The 16,747-nt window shown below is 51.6% G+C and overlaps 1 protein-coding gene across 1 annotated transcript in view; it reads left to right on the top strand.

Annotated features, from left to right (window-relative positions):
* LOC145413007 (uncharacterized) overlaps nucleotides 1-16,747 on the top strand; it is a 468,549-nt gene that overhangs the window by 7,144 nt on the left and 444,658 nt on the right. The window lies entirely within an intron of this gene.

Consider the following 16,747-nt stretch of genomic DNA (forward strand, 5'->3'; position numbering starts at 1 on the left):
TATATATATATATATATATATATATATATATATATATAATATATATATACATACATATATATATATATATATATAGAGAGAGAGAGAGAGAGAGAGAGAGAGAGAGAGAGAGTGCGTGTGTGTGTGTGTGTGTGTGTAACTAATTGCATTGTTTTCAGTTATAATCTTCAGTTACATTTTTTGCAGTGGTTTTGTGGGTTGGGTGTGGTGAGCAAAGTTAAACGATTGATCATTCCATCCCCAAGGAGTAAGAATCAGAAAGAAAGTTAAGAACCCAGGCTCAGCAGAAGGCTGTAGCTCACAGGACCCCATTTGGCCGTTTACCTGTATATAAACTTTATTAAAATTGTGTCCTGAAATCATTAGATCCACGCAGACCCAGCAAAAGGGGTCAGTACAGGTTCATTTAGTTATGTGATCATATATTAACAAGTTACAAAGGGGGCGTTTCAGTCATGTGGGAAAGCTTAGGCTTCTGTGAACAGAAATAAAGGAAAGTATAGTCTAGCTACAGTCAGTACTTTTCAAGGAATATTAGCCATTTTATCAGTCGTCCATCTGTACTTATAGGTATTATAATTTTTGTGTAGAGCTACCATCTGTCTATATTCTTGCAGATTTTTTTTTTTTCCGAAGGACTTTCTAAATGCAGTACTCGAATTTACTGTTGATGGTAGGTGGTGGCGACCATCATCCACTCACTTGATGTAGTGCTGCCTACTTCTTCCTTAGCCTTTATCATTCTTTTTCTGTGCCTGCCCTCCTCTCTTCCTATTTCTCCCATCTTTCCTGTCACTTGTTAATGCTTTTCTTTCCTTTACAGGTGGCTTTACATTGAGTGACAAGCCAAATGGTTTCCTGTAAGCCAAGAAACCATTTACAACGCTGGGTGGTAACCGTATAACCAAACCACCCATGCACCTACGTGTCAGCAAGTGGGTTGGTGGAGGTGTAATGCTAGATGAAAAAGGCCCGACTCCTCGGTCCTAGAACGCCTAACGTGTAGCGGGGTCCTCTTTCGAGACCGGGGCTTAGTGCAATAACGAGAGGTAGGACACAAAAACTCCAGGCAATAACCTTTACACGTATATTACCACAGTCAGACACAGGACAGAAACAGCAGATAATACAACACAGTATGTGACAGAAAATAAAACCTTAACTAGATAATTATTATCTCGCAGGATACTGGCTTAACAGACACTGATGCTAACACTGTAAGTTTAGTGCACAGGTGTACATGGAATACAGGATCGCGGTGCGTGTGGGAGCCTAGGAGTGGGTCTCACACGGGGGGGGGGGGTGACGCGCGAAGGGTCAGATCAAAGTTATAGTAATATTGGGAGGGAATTGATGTTACGGACTCTAACTTAGTGTTTTCTGATAGCAAAGGGATTTTGACAATTGATTATATTGCTAGCCCAGGTTCTTACATACACACTGACTGCTGAGAGGAGATTTCTTAAGGGAGGGCAGAAGACACTAGGAATTTACTGTGCTTACGGTATTACGAGCGGGAGGATATTACTAACACTTTTTCTCTACTGTTTCCTGGTAGCAAAGGATGTTTGGATATTTTACTATGGAGAATCTCTCATGGTAGGAGTCTTACTGATTTTATACAAGGGCGTCACTCGTGAGTCTGATTCTCCAGAACTTAGTCTATGCACTCGTCCATATTAATCCGCCCGTGATATCACTCGCCCCGGTATTCAACATACACTAAGTCACTGTATCACTGTTACACTAATTCTGGGGCAACATCACACTTAACATAAGTCACTTATCTGGTGGGGGTGGCGGGGAGACACGCCGGCGACAACTCTGCCGGAGTAGGGGCACCGCCAGGGAAGGGCGTGCCGAGGGGGCACGGGACGACTCGCAGGGGCCCCCTCTTTCGTCCAGGGGTGCAGGTGGCGAAGGGGCCCGTAGTCTTTGGGCTGGGTACAGGAGTGTGGCCGTCAGGACTGGGGCCAAACAGGTCCAGGAATCTCTGGCTCAGGTCTCGGCCGGAGGTGGAGGTTTTCCGTCACTGGGGCGTGGAGAGATCGAGCCTGGGCGTCCTGGGGAGGGCCTGGAGCACCCGAGGACTGCGGCCCCCAGAGTCAAGGGGCGCCGTCAGGGAGGGGCTGCGGCACCGACCTGAATTAGGGTCCGTCAGGTGGGTCTTCTCCAGGGCCAGGCGTAAAGAGCAGAGGCCGGGGGAAGCTTTAGGGTCTCCCTGGGGTCCTTCTGTGCTGGAGGTCTGGGCACTTGTCTCACGCTGGGGCGGTGACACTGCTTGCACCTCTCTCTGCCCGTGGGGCCCAGCTATTGGCCATGGCTGCCCAAGGGCACAACTATTGGGCGCCAAGGCCCGGCTATTGGTTGTGGCCTGAGTGGGGGAATCAGCGCGCCTCTGGACACCTTCAGAGCAGCTATCGGCCATCTGATGAAGGCGAGAGCGGCCTCCTGTCATCTCCTTCTGCCGGAGGGGTGAGTGGCTATCGGCCGACTCGGGGGCAGCACCTTTGGAGCGGCTATCGGCCGTCTGGCAAAGGTGGGAGTGGCCTCATGCCGTCTCCTTCTGCCAGAGGAATGAGCAGCTATCGGCCGTCTCTGGGGCAGTACCTTCGGAGCGGCTATTGGCCGTCTGACAAAGGCGGGAGTGGCCTCTTGCCGTCTCCTTCTGCTGGAGGAATGAGCGGCTATCGGCCGTCTCGAGGGCAGCACCTTGAGAATGGCTATCAGCCATCTGACGAAGGCGGGAGCGGTCACTTGCCATCTTCTGCCAGGGGGAGGAGCGGCTATTGGCCATCTCCTGCAGGAGGGGGTGTTGGGCGGCTATTGGCAGTCCCAGGAAGGACACCTTCTGACGAACGCGGGAGCGGCTATCGGCCGTCTCCTTGTTACCCTCAGGTCAGTGAGACACTGATTCCCTTACGAGGGGCGGGCGGCTATCGACCTTCCCTAAAGAGAAGGCACCTTCTGAGCGGCTATCAGCGCACTCCTGCAGAAGGCGGGAGCAGCTATTGGCCGTCTCCTGAGGGGCGCTAGTCGGAGCTGGACAGACAGCTCCACCCCGATCTGAACTGGCGGTTCCACTTCCTGAAGGTAGTGTCGTCTTCCTGCTAGGGCGACGGTGAAGCGGCTGAGTTCTATAGGGGCGCACGGCCTGGGCTGACTTGTGCCGTTGTCGCACTGCATCCTGTGGTTCGGCTGCAGCTACTCCGTGGGTCCGGGTGGAGGTGTCGGTGAGTTTCTGGGGACACTATGCTGTAGATCATGCATTTCAGGAGGGTTAGTGCCCCTCCCTGTAAAACAAATAACTCAAAGTCAAATGGCCACCCCTTACGGGATTATGGTGTCTGGCAACAGATAGATAGATAGATAATATTTACTGTAACATTGCCCAACAGAGGACCGAGTGGCAAGAGTGAAAGATGAGTTTTGAGCGAGAGTAGAAGCATGTATGGACAAATTTGAGAGGAGAGAGAGAGTGTTTTTGATTGGAGACATGAATGGCAAAGTTGAGAATTGACGAGTGGATGGAGTGGTTAGTCAGTGGGGTGTGCCAGCTGAAGTAGATGGGAATGGTAGTGCTTTGGTGGACACCTGTGCTGGTAAGGGGTTGGCAATAGCCAACACCTACTTTCGCCATAAGATGATCCACCGATATACATGGAGAGTAATGAGGAGGATGGATGGTGAGCTTGTTGAACGAAAGGCAATGATAGATTATGTGTGTGTGGATGAGCGAATGAGAAGACAAGTGTTGGATGCAAGATTGTGGAGAGGGTGGGGAAATGGAGTCTCTGACCATCACTTAGTGATGGCCAAGGTAAAGCTGCAAAGAAAATGGTTGAGGAGACGAAGGGGAAGACAGGAGGAAACAGCTCCTCTGACAAGAGTGGAGAAATTGCAAGAGAGTGAGAAATGGCTGAGTATAAGAGCATAGTGGAAGAAAAATTGGGAAGGTATGAGCTAGAACAGATGGAAGGGGTGGAAGATGTATGTAAGATATTCACAGAAGAGATAGGCGCTGCGTGTGAGGTGGTTTGTGGTGTGAGGAGGAGATGCAAGGGTGTGCAAGGGACAGCATGATGGAATGATGGGGTGAAACGAGCTGTGGAACAAAAGAAGAAGGCATATAGTGAATGGTTAGTGAGCAGAGGTAGGGGAGAAGATGAGAGAGAGAAGAGAGAGGTATATGTAAGCAGGAGAAGGGGGGTGAAGAGACTGGTGAAGAAGAGTAAGAAGAAAGTGGATGAAGAGTTTGGGAGGAATCTGAGTGTGAAATGGAGGGAGAGTAAGAAATTGTTTTGGAAGGAGGTAAAGAAAGTAAGGCAGTGTGACAGGGGAAATAGTACGGGAGTGAAAGATATGAATAACAGATTGCTGGTGGAGAAGAGAGAGAAATTGAGGAGATGGAAGGAGCACTTTGAGGATTTGTTGAATGTAGAAAGTGAGAGCAGTGCGAGTATAAGCAGTTGGGGAATGGCTGGGAGAAGAAGAGACGAGAGGAGGGAGGAAGAGATCAGTATGGCGGAAGTAATGGAAGCTATGAAGAAGATCAAGTTGGGCAAGGCCCCAGGAATTGACGGAGTGTGTGGTGAAATGCTGAGGTATGGGGGTGAGATAGTTGTGGAGTGGATATGGAAGTTGTGTAGATTGGCTTGGGAAGAGGGAAGGGTTCCAGAGGACTGGAAATCAGGTATAATTGTTCCTATATACGAAGGAAAAGTGGAGAGAGAAGTATGTGGGGTATTTGCCTTCTTAGTGTGACTGGTAAAGTATATGGTAGAATACTAATTGATAGGGTTAGGCATATGACAGAGGAGCTAGTTGGAGAAGAACAAGGGGGATTTAGGAAGGGAAAAGGGTGTTTAGATCAGATATTTGTTATAAGATGTTTAGTGGAGAAGTATCTAGAGAAGGGAAAGAAAGTGTATGCTGCCTTGATGGACTTGGAGAAAGCTTATGACAGAATAGATAGGCAAGGTATGTGGAAGGTATTAAGAATATATGGAGTGGAGGGGAAATTGTTGAGTGCTGTGAAGAGTATGTACGAAGGAGCTAGGGCTACGGTGCGAGTGGATGGTGAGCTGAGTGAGTTCTTTTATCTCAATGTAGGACTGAAACAGGGTTGTGTGATGTCTCCATGGCTGTTTAATATATACATGGATGGGGTTGTAAAGGAGGTGCAAGGTAGGGCAGTGGATGTGGGGGTGGCTTTAATGAATGAGGGTGAGATTTGGAAGATTCCAGTGTTGCTGTTTGCTGATGATACATTATTGTTGAGTGAAGATGAATGGGAGTTGCAAGGTTTGGTGAATGAATCTGGGACAGTGTGTAGGAGGAGGAATCTGAAAGATAATGTAAACAAAAGTAAAGTTATGGTGTTTGAGAGGAATGAAGTCACAGAATGTACAGTGAGGTTGGATGGTGAGGATATGGAGAATGTGAGTGCATTCAAGTACTTGGGTTGTGTGATGCGTACGGATGAAACTTTGGGGGATGAAGTGCATGAAAGGGTACAGCAGGGAAGGAAGGTTGTTGGCAGGGAGGTGAGTATGGAAGTTTAGAAGTCACTGCATGATAGGATTGTGATCTCTACCCTGACGTATGAAAGCGAGGCGTGGATCTTGCAAGAGGGGAACAAGTCAAGAGTGAGAGCAGTGGAAATGAGTTACTTGAGAAGAGCATGTGGAGTGACATGGAGGGACAGGTTGACGAATGAAGAAGTGAAGGAACGTCGTGGGGTGGATATGGATGTGGTTGAGAAGATTAAGAGAAATACACTGAGGTGGTTTGGGCATGAGGAGAGAATGGAGAATGAACGACTGACTAAGAGGGTGTATGTAGGTGAGGTGGAGGGAGGGAGAGGGAGGGTTAGACCGAGGATGAGGTGGTGGGATGGAGATGAGAGGTATACTGTATGAGGGAGGGGGGAGTGAGTTGGGGGGAGGGTAGTCAAATGGTGGGTGAGAGAGCGACTTGGAGGCGTTTTGTCTGGGACCACCCTTTTACGGGATTAGGGCGTTAGGCTATAGATAGATAGATAGAACATTTTCCAGAGTTTTCTGCGCAGAAATTATAACTCTGTAATGTAAAACTAGGAATAAGATACTCAGTTTTGAGAGAAAGCGTATTAAAGCTCGATATGTAGGTTTTAGTCGTGAACCAGTAAAATCGACAACTTCGTAGCTATTCCTCTGGCTCCACTGGTTGAATATTTGAATAATCGGTGCGGCCACAACACTTTAAGATACTCGACAAAGATATAAAATACTCACCATGATACAGTTAATTCACATAAGTTAGCTCAGTATTTGCTGGATCATCTATCTAATCCCCTCTTCTTCATTGGCTTCTTTGGATGTTGGTGGCCCTGGGAAAATTTAAGGTTGTAACAATAGTAAGATTTTCCTTATTTGTCAATTCCCTCCATGCCTTATTGTCATTCTTTCTCCCCTATTTCCAATGTACACAGCCTACAATATATTGCTGAGAAGGGGGATTGGCCAGTTATGTAGTGCTGGAGTATTCCCGACGACTCTCGAATTTTTCCGCTACGTGTCAGAGTTGCCAGTAACCTGCTATTTATGAGCGGAGGTATTTTGTAAGTTGTACATTAATTTTTGTGCTCTTTTTCTCTATAATGATTTATTTATGTGATTGTTTGTTAAATTATGTAATTCTGTCTTGGTGTGTATGCTAAATAATTCTGAGTGTTATGCAGTTACTTGAGAGGAGCATGTGGAGTGACGTGGAGGGACAGGTTGACGAATGAAGAAGTGAAGGAACGTTGTGGGGTGGATGTGGATGTGGTTGAGAAGATTAGGAGAAATACACTGAGGTGGTTTGGACATGTGAAGAGAATGGAGAATGAAAGACTGACTAAGAGGGTGTATGTAGGTGAGATGGAGGGAGGGGTAGGCCGTGGATGAGGTGGAGGGATGGAGTTGAGAGGTATATGAGGGAGGGGGGGGAGAGTTGGGGGGAGGGTAGTCAAATGGTGGGTGACAGAGCGACTTGGAGGTGTTTTGTCTGTGGCCACCCTTTGCGGGATTAGGGCGTCGGGCTATAGATAGATAGATGGATAGTTATGCAGTGTAAGGAAGCTCCGGCATGTTGTGGACGTCTCTGATTGGTAACTGTGGTAGCTAGAGTATACTCGAATATTCGAGTGTAATGCAATATTATAATTATAAGGAAGGAGGAGAGAACAGAGGAGTTTGGAGTTTAGTTTGACTTGCGGCCTTGCGAAAGTACTGTAGCTCTAGTACTTGTGATATCTGTGGAGTGTAGTTGGCGAGCCTACCGTGTAATTATCTGGTAAAGACAACGAACGTGAGAAGCTTGTTTACATTCAAGGCCTCTGCTGATCTTTGTTGTTGTCTCTAAGAACAACTCACTGGACAACGTCCCTCCTACACGGAACTACTGCTGTTGGAGCCTGTAACAGTGAGGGACGGGGACGTAACAATATTATAGTTCCCATTGCCTTGTTCTGCCAAGTGTTTGGGCTCGTATTGAAGATATATACCGTAGACATCGTTGCCAATGTTTAGCTTCGTATGTGAAGGGTGTAAAAACTTTTCATTTTTCATTCATTGCCAGACGCCATGTATCCCAAACGGGCTTAGAGTTAATTGTTTTTAAAATGCCCGCCGTGCCCCCCGCAGGACCTAACACCTCACCATCCCCCACACCACCACCGAGCCGCCACCCCACCACCACCCCAGGAGGACACACCGGTGAGGTTAGTAGTCCCGGGCAAGAGGGTCATCGGGGCATCCCGACCCCGAGCCCCTATTCCCCGCAAGTGCCCCAACCCCAGGCGTTCAGGCAAACTGAACTACTATGCGGGCTGGGTAGTGACCGTCGGACCAGGGGTGGGACTGAAAAGAGGTCAGTCCCAGGTAACACCGTATTGACGGTCTTGTTACACCCTCTAGGGCAGGAAGAGGCCCAAGGCTACGGCCAAAAGAGAGAAAGAGAGATAGACACAGGCTACGGCCTGACAGAGTGTGTAAAGGGGAAGGTGACCCCAGGCTCCGTCCTTAACACGCTGAGGAGAGAGAGTTGCCTGTGTGCATCCCTCTCCAGTTGTTCTTTGGCTACGGCCAGAATACGGTCCAGGGTAGAGAGACCCTGCTACCGTACGTGTAGCGCTACCCAATTACGGAAGCGGCGTCCCGGGGTCGGCCTCTTGCCGGAACGGACGGGTGAACTTGTTCATCCGTTAATCGCTTTCCATATGGGCAGACACTCAGTTTCGGCTGGGGCACGTACCAGGGTGGAGAATTCCCTGACGGTAGGATCTGTCCGTATTGGAGAGAGTGCGGCTCCTGAGCCCCTCACTCCGGCTTGTCTCCTACTGCGGGAGGAACACCACGTCGGCGGTACCTTGCCACGGCGAAAGGGCAACCTCGATCACCCTATAGGTGTCCCCTGCACGCCGGGCAAGCTCACGGCTTCAGCCAAAGTGACAATAGGGGAAGTAGAGCCCCAACTCAGACCTATGGACACACTCAGGGAACCACAAAGAGTGTGAGTACCCCTTTAGCCTCTTTCCCTTCGGGGAGCCCTTCGTCGCCATCCAGGCTTCTAGGCCAGGAGGAGGCACTAGGGTGGTGGCAAGGCCCGATAACGGACTTACCGCCCACACCCGGGAGATCTTTAGCCCTGCCGGAGCCCTACAGGAGACGCTGCCGCAGCCCAGCCCTGACGGCGCCTCTCCCCCTGAGCACCCGCAGTCCTAGGACGCCCAGGCCCTCCACCGCAGTCTACAACGACGGAGATCTAGGCTCCCTCACTCCCCGGAAGCAGAGGAAGCAGGCCCGACTACTCCGGCTGTTCGGCCCTAGCCCCGAGGGTCCCCGATCAGGTCGAGGCCCCCAGACCACAGGGCCTCCCTGCACCCCACCAGCGCGGCCCTAGGAAGGAGCCGCCCCTCAGGTCGAGGCCCCAGACAAGGGAGCCTCCCTGACAGTAAGTACCAGTGATTTAATAACCCAGGAAACAAGGGTAAGACAGTGACAGTGACCCAGAATACAGTGACAGTGATCCAAAGTACAGTGACAGTGTTTTATAAAAGATATATTAAACAGTGGAATAACAGAAATTCGTGTAACCAAGGTACGAAGTGTAAAGTGTTAAATAACTCAGTCCCCCCCTGCCTTGAGGAACCAGGGAGTTTTCTGTGGAACTAGAGGTAGGTGCGCGAGTGAGCCGAAAGGCAAGTGATGTGCCCCCGCGACTTGGTGACAGTGTCGAGTGTCGCCATCCGCAACCTACCTCTATTATAGTAATATCTCCGACACAGACTCCCAATCGCAGTGATCCAAAGTGAAACTCCCCCATTTATTATTATCTACAAGTAACATAATAATTAATTCAAACTAACAATCACAGTGAGGTAATATTCCATTCAAGTGACAGTAAAGAATATCCACAACTGCCCTGTGCCACGTGTTAATATATATTGGATCAGTCTATGTAAACGAGTGTAATATTGTATCTCTGTTCTCCTATGCACTAAATATCGTTGTATGTACTGTACACTGTAATGAGTAGAACTTAAGCAATAGATGTGATACGGTATACTGTCTCTTTTTATGCCCTGTTCCTTTGTTAGTGCATTACATCCGGTCTAGTAAAAGGACCCCGTTCCAGTGCTCGTGTTTTTACGACGAGAAGTCGCCTTAAAAACACAGCATTACACTGGTGGCAAGCGGTGGTTCTAGATCCGAGTAACGCATGGAGGAACACAAAAGGGAACTTACAATGGCAGCCAAACCACACATCCAATTGCCGAGGTTCAACCCGGACCAGTGCGACATAGACGTATGTTTGGACATGGTCAAACCCCTCCTGGACATAGGGTTCGACTCAGACAGAGAAAAGATCGCTGTCACACTACCTAACCTGGGTAAAATAATCACTAGTGTCGCACCAAAAATCGTCCCAGAACTGTCATGGGACCAATTCTCAAATAGTGAGACAGGCATTCACGCCATCAATAGGCCGAGTTGTCGCTCTCTCTCAACTCGACGCCCTCACCTACGACGGAAACCTGGATGACACATTCACCCAGGCTAGGCGCCTCGTCAGCGCTGCCTATCCTGAGGCACCACCAAATGCCCGGGATATCCATACATTCAATGCTCTATTGAGGATCCTCCCCAGCATAGTCAGGGAGCATTTCTCAATCTACGACCCGTCAGGGGACATGGAAAATGACCTACAACTCGTCCGACGTCTGCTCGCCGACCGCCCCACACCACAGCCACTCCACGCGGTGACACGTTTTCCTACAAGGCAACACCCCCCTTCCAAACCTAAGCTGCCACCTCACCAGCCAACTACTGAGCTGCCCCCCACAGTCCCTAGAGCTTACCCACAGAAGAAGCGCTCAAACCCCAGGGAACAAGGAAACCTCATCACTATTAACCCCTGGGAATTCATGGCTTGCAGCCGCACCTGCCCTCTACACGACATTAGGGAACAGCTCAAAGCTAGCAGGCGCAGAAGCTTTCAACAAGGGCGCAAGAAAGTCTCCTCTTTAGACGCCGCCGCCCAGGAAGACGACACACCGCCGCACGCTCTCTCGGGAACAGACGACGACGACCAAGAAGACACCACTCCACAACAGATGGATTTTTAGGCCCGCCCCCGCACCTCCCCACGGTGGTGGGGGCCACCTCACAGAACTACAGACCCCCAGTTTACGACAAGATTTGGCTAAACGGGGTCAAGGCACGTCTACTAGTGGATACGGGAGCAGCCAGATCGTGCCTCTACTCCCACTTCTACTCCCGCCACATGGGTGCATTCGGCCCCCTCTCCCCCACCTCAGCCAACCTCGTCGACGCGGGGGACGGCCCCCTGCCTATCCGTGGGGAAACTCGGGCCCTTCAGACCCACACCCATCAGCAAATATCCACTAGCCACCCATTCATCATATTCGACTCAACATGCAGTCAATATGATGGATATTTAGGGCTGGACCTCCTCCAGAAATTACACGCCACCATTGACTGCCATCAACGCCGCCTCCACTTCAATCCAGCCCACCACAACCAACCAGCAGTCAAGAAGAAGCAAAAAAAAAAAAAAAAACCATCGAAGGCACAACAAGAACACCCGCCCCCACACACTACCATCAGACACTCACCTGTCCCATACCACAGACACACCTAAACCCAACCCAGCCCCTCACACCACTAGACTCCCATCACCACCACCCACCACTCATCATCTGCATCCCTCCCCATCTTTTCCAGCCACTGTCGCCTCCTCTATCACCATTCCACCACACCATGAAGCTTGGGTAAAACTGAACAAACCTTCCCATACCTCCGTTCTCTTCTCACCATCCATCCCCACCAGACCACTCTCTTCCTGTCTAGTAAGCCCCACCTTCCTTCCCCCACATGCCCAAGAAATCCGTATCGCCAACCTCGCTACCACACCACTAACCTTACCAAGAGGACTCATCATCGGCGATACTGAAGAAGCCGAACCATGCCAAACGCCACCCCCAGACCCACCCACTCTCCCCGCCCTACCATCACACCTATCCCCAACCCAAACCAACAGCCTCCGACAACTCCTCCTAGATTTTCAAGACCTATTCTCCTCAGGCCCGACCGACCTTGGCCATACCACCTATCTCAGCCATGAGATACACACGACAGGACCTCCAATTCGCCAACCATCACGACGGAAAAATCCTAAGCAACGAGAGGAAGAAGACCGGCAGGTCCAGGACATGCTAGATGCCGGCGTAATCTCCAACTCTACTAGCCCATGGTCCTCTCCGGTGGCACTCGTAAGAAAAAAAGATGGGACAATGCATTTCTGCGTTGACTACCGCCGAGTAAATGATGCCACAATCAAAGACGCCACTCCCCTGCCACGCATCGATGACTCACTTGACTCGTTACATGGCTCGACATGGTTCTCCACCTTAGACCTGCAGTCGGGTTACTGGCAAGTCCCTGTGCATCCCGACGACAAACACAAAACCGCCTTCTCCACATCGAATGGCAAACATTACGAGTTCAGTGTCCTCCCTTTCGGACTCTGCAACGCCCCTGCCACATTCTCCCGTTTAATGGAGTCCGTCCTTAGCGGTTTAACTTGGGAGACTTGCTTAGCATACCTCGACGACATCATTGTTTTCAGTCGTACATGGACCGACCACCTTCACCGCCTCAAGCAAGTGTTTCACCACATACGCCAAGCAGGACTTAAACTGAAACCAACGAAATGCATATTGGCAGAGAGATCAGTGTCTTTCCTGGGACATCTCATTAATGCCGAGGGCATCTCACCAGACCCAGATAAGCTTCGAGCCATCGCAGACATCCCACTACCGCGCGACGTGCACGAAGTCAGAGCCTTCCTGGGGTTAACATCGTACTACAGGCGATTCGTCAAAGAATTTGCTGACATCGCAAAACCCCTTCACGAACTAACAAAAAAAGGTGAGCCTTTTCTGTGGACCGAGACAAGACAAACGGCCTTTACCACCCTCAAATCAAAATTAACCACCGCCCCAGTAGTCGCGTTCCCAGACTACAGCCTCCCATTCCGCCTGTATACTGATGTGTCCCTCATCGCCATAAGAGCTGTCCTTGCGCAGGTACAAAATGGGAGAGAACACATCATCGCCTGTGCCAGTCGCACCCTTAACACGGCAGAGCGGAACTACGTGGCCACAAAGCGTGAGTGCCTAGGGATCATCTGGTCCCTAGAATATTTCAAGTCCTACATCTCAGGCACCCACGTAGTAGTCATTACAGATCACCAATCCCTACAGTGGCTACGGCAGTCAAATACAAACAATGCCCAACTGATACACTGGCGAGAAACCCTCGAAGAATATGACTTCGAAATCGCATACCGACCAGGCAAGCTACACACCAACGCCGATGCCCTATCCCGTCTCCCAATCAACGCCATCAAGACAGAACCCGACCTGGTTCAAATGTGGATTAACAAACAACGCCCAACTTGGATTCCACAGACCACATTCAACAAACTCCACCCACATGGCGAACATCTCTTTGACCCGAACGGACACATTGTCCTCAGCCCAGCTACGGCCCACGACACCATGCTTCACCTCCATGTCCACAACGGCATCCACCTAGGAACGAAGAAGCTGCTACAAATCTTTAACGATATGTACTGGACCCCTAACCCATCCACCATCGCAAAGAAGATCATACAATCATGCCGAGCATGCGCCCTTGGAAAAGACATCACCCGAACACCAGGCCCTACAGGAAAAGTCACAGCACAAAAACCATGGCAACTACTCTCCCTAGACGTCGTCGGCCCCCTTACACCAAAAGCAGGCTACAAGTACATAATTACCTTCGTGGATGCATATTCTAAGTTCATCATCGCCTGCCCCGCCAAGGACCACACCGCACTGTCAGTCGCCGACGCCCTCACCCGACATGTTTTCCTTTATTTTGGGATTCCACAGGCCCTTCATTCGGATAAAGCCCCAGAATTTACGGGAAAAATCTGGGAAGAACTAGCCAGCATATTCGGATACAACATCTCTCACTCATCCCCCTACTGGCCCCAAGGCAACAGCGTATGCGAAAGAAGCCATCGCTCCCTTATGAATCAGGTCTGCACATGCATTACGCAAATGGGAAATGAAGACTGGCCTGCACACGTCAAGATCATACAATGGGGGTTAAATACGTGCCCAAGAGAAGATGGAATAACCCCGCACGAGAGAGTGTTCGGGGAACCACCCCTACTCCTGCCACTCCGCCACCACCTACAACCGCCCGCTCCACCCTCCACCACTGACCCTCTCCACCACCTCAAATGCCGCCTCCACCACCTACACTCAAAACAAGATCTAGCACCTGACACAACCCACTCCAACCCATACACACCTGGCCAATCTGTTGTGGTTGCAAACCTCCCTACCCCACTGAAGACCTCCCCCCGATTCACCGGACCTTACAAAATTGTGCGAGTACCTAACCCATACCAAGTCACCGTGGATCAACAGGGGCAACACCACACATATAGAAACCGCCACGTGCGCCCCTTCAACCCACCTGACACCACCCACCCCTGCACTAAGCCTACCTCCACCCTGGCCCGCACACCTGGCCACCCTGACCTTCCTCAACATCACCCCCCAGACTCCTACTACTACTCCTTCTCACCCCCCTCCTCAAACTCTCCACCTACCAGCCCTCCCCCCAATACACCATCACCACAACCTCATACCACCACCATTACTTCACAACCAGACACTCACCCACCGAACACCCCTCCACCCACCACCTCTCAACCCACCCCACCCAGGCCGCCCTCGTCACCACAGCCGCCCACCTCCCCCGAGAATCACGCCACCCCCACACCCACCACCGTCCTCCCTCTTGACCACTCCCATTATACACGCCACACCGCACCACCAACCATCCTCCCACCTCACCACCGTACACCCTCACCACCACCACGCACTCAACCAGCCTCACCACCCACACCCACCATAACCACGACCACCACCAGATCAGGACGACTCTCACGCCCACCCACAAGATACACCCCGACACCTCCACCCAGCACACACCTACCCCAAAATCCACCATCCCCACCGACCCCCAACACCTCCCCCATAACCCTACCCCTCCACCAAGCACGTTGGAACTTTCCCAACTCCCAATTCCCCAAAGGACAACGCTCCTCCCACCACATTAGCCCAAATAAAAGCACCAACCTCCCATCACTCTCCAGCATTCAAATTTCATCTCCCCCACTAGGCACCATTCCCCGAGATGAAGGTGACAAGGGTCCGATGGCAACCTTACAACCACTCACCAACCAGAATCAGAGGCACCGACCACCTGCTACGCCTCCTACGCCGGACCAACCAGCCGTCCTTCCTCCACTTCACGCTCAGCCCCCACCAGGAGCCCAACCAATTCACCACGCACTGGGTCAGCTTCACCCAACACCTTACCCCGGCCTACCAGACAGCCACCTCCACCACCTACCACCTCCAGTCACGGGGCCGTGACTTCAACGACGCGGAGGGTAGTAAAATGCCCGCCGTGCCCGCCGCAGGACCTAACACCTCACCACCCCCCACACCACCACCGAGCCGCCACCCCACCACCACCCCAGGAGGACACACCGGTGAGGTTAGTAGTCCCGGGCAAGAGGGTCATCGGGGCATCCCGACCCCGAGCCCCTATTCCCCGCAAGTGCCCCAACTCCAGGCGTTCAGGCAAACTGAACTACTGTGCGGGCGGGGTAGTGACCGTCAGACCAGGGGTGGGACTGAAAAGAGGTCAGTCCCAGGTAACACCATATTGACGGTCTTGTTACACCCTCTAGGGCAGGAAGAGGCCCAAGGCTACGGCCAAAAGAGAGAAAGAGAGATAGACACAGGCTACGGCCTGACAGAGTGTGTAAAGGGGAAGGTGACCCCAGGCTCCGGCCTTAACACGCTGAGGAGAGAGAGTTGCCTGTGTGCATCCCTCTTCAGTTGTTCTTTGGCTACGGCCAGAATACGGTCCAGGGTAGAGAGACCCTGCTACCGTACGTGTAGCGCTACCCAATTACGGAAGTGGCGTCCCGGGGTCGGCCTCTTGCCGGAACGGACAGGTGAACCTGTTCATCCGTTAATCGCTTTCCGTATGGGCAGACACTCAGTTTCGGCTGGGGCACATACCAGGGTGGAGAATTCCCTGACGGTAGGATCTGTCCGTATTGGAGAGAGTGCGGCTCCTGAGCCCCTCACTCCGGCTTGTCTCCTACTGTGGGAGGAACACCACGTCGGCGGTACCTTGCCACGGCGAAAGGGCGACCTCGATCACCCTATAGGTGCCCCCCGCATGCCGGGCAAGTTCACGGCTTCAGCCAAAGTGCACAATAGGGGAAGTAGAGCCCCGACTCAGACCTATGGACACACTCAGGGAACCACGAAGAGTGTGAGTACCCCTTTAGCCTCTTTCCCTTCGGGGAGCCCTTCGTCGCCATCCAGGCTTCTAGGCCAGGAGGAGGCACTAGGGTGGTGGCAAGGCTCGATAACGGACTTACCGCCCACACCCGGGAGATCTTTAGCCCTGCCGGAGCCCTACAGGAGACGCTGCCGCAGCCCGGCCCTGACGGCGCCTCTCCCCCTGAGCACCCGCAGTCCTAGGACGCCCAGGCCCTCCACCGCAGTCTACAACGACGGAGATCTAGGCTCCCTCACTCCCCGGAAGCAGAGGAAGCAGGCCCAACTACTCCGGCTGTTCGGCCCTAGCCCCGAGGGTCCCCGATCAGGTCGAGGCCCCCAGACCACAGGGCCTCCCTGCTCCCCACCAGCGCGGCCCTAGGAAGGAGCCGCCCCTCAGGTCGAGGCCCCAGACAAGGGAGCCTCCCTGACAGTAAGTACCAGTGATTTAATAACCCAGGAAACAAGGGTAAGACAGTGACAGTGACAGTGACCCAGAATACAGTGACAGTGATCCAAAGTACAGTGACAGTGTTTTATAAAAGATATATTAAACAGTGGCATAACAGAAATTCGTGTAACCAAGGTATGAAGTGTAAAGTGTTAAATAACTCAGTCCCCCCCTGCCTTGAGGAACCAGGGAGTTTTCTGTGGGACTAGAGGTAGGTGCGCGAGTGAGCCGAAAGGCAAGTGATGTGCCCCCGCGACTTGGTGACAGTGTCGAGTGTCGCCATCCGCAACCTACCTCTATTATAGTAATATCTCCGACACAGA

Source organism: Coenobita brevimanus, chromosome 94 (assembly GCF_032717465.1).
Source record: "Coenobita brevimanus isolate Jiangsu-jjx chromosome 94, ASM3271746v2, whole genome shotgun sequence".
NCBI classification, from domain to species: domain Eukaryota; kingdom Metazoa; phylum Arthropoda; class Malacostraca; order Decapoda; family Coenobitidae; genus Coenobita; species Coenobita brevimanus.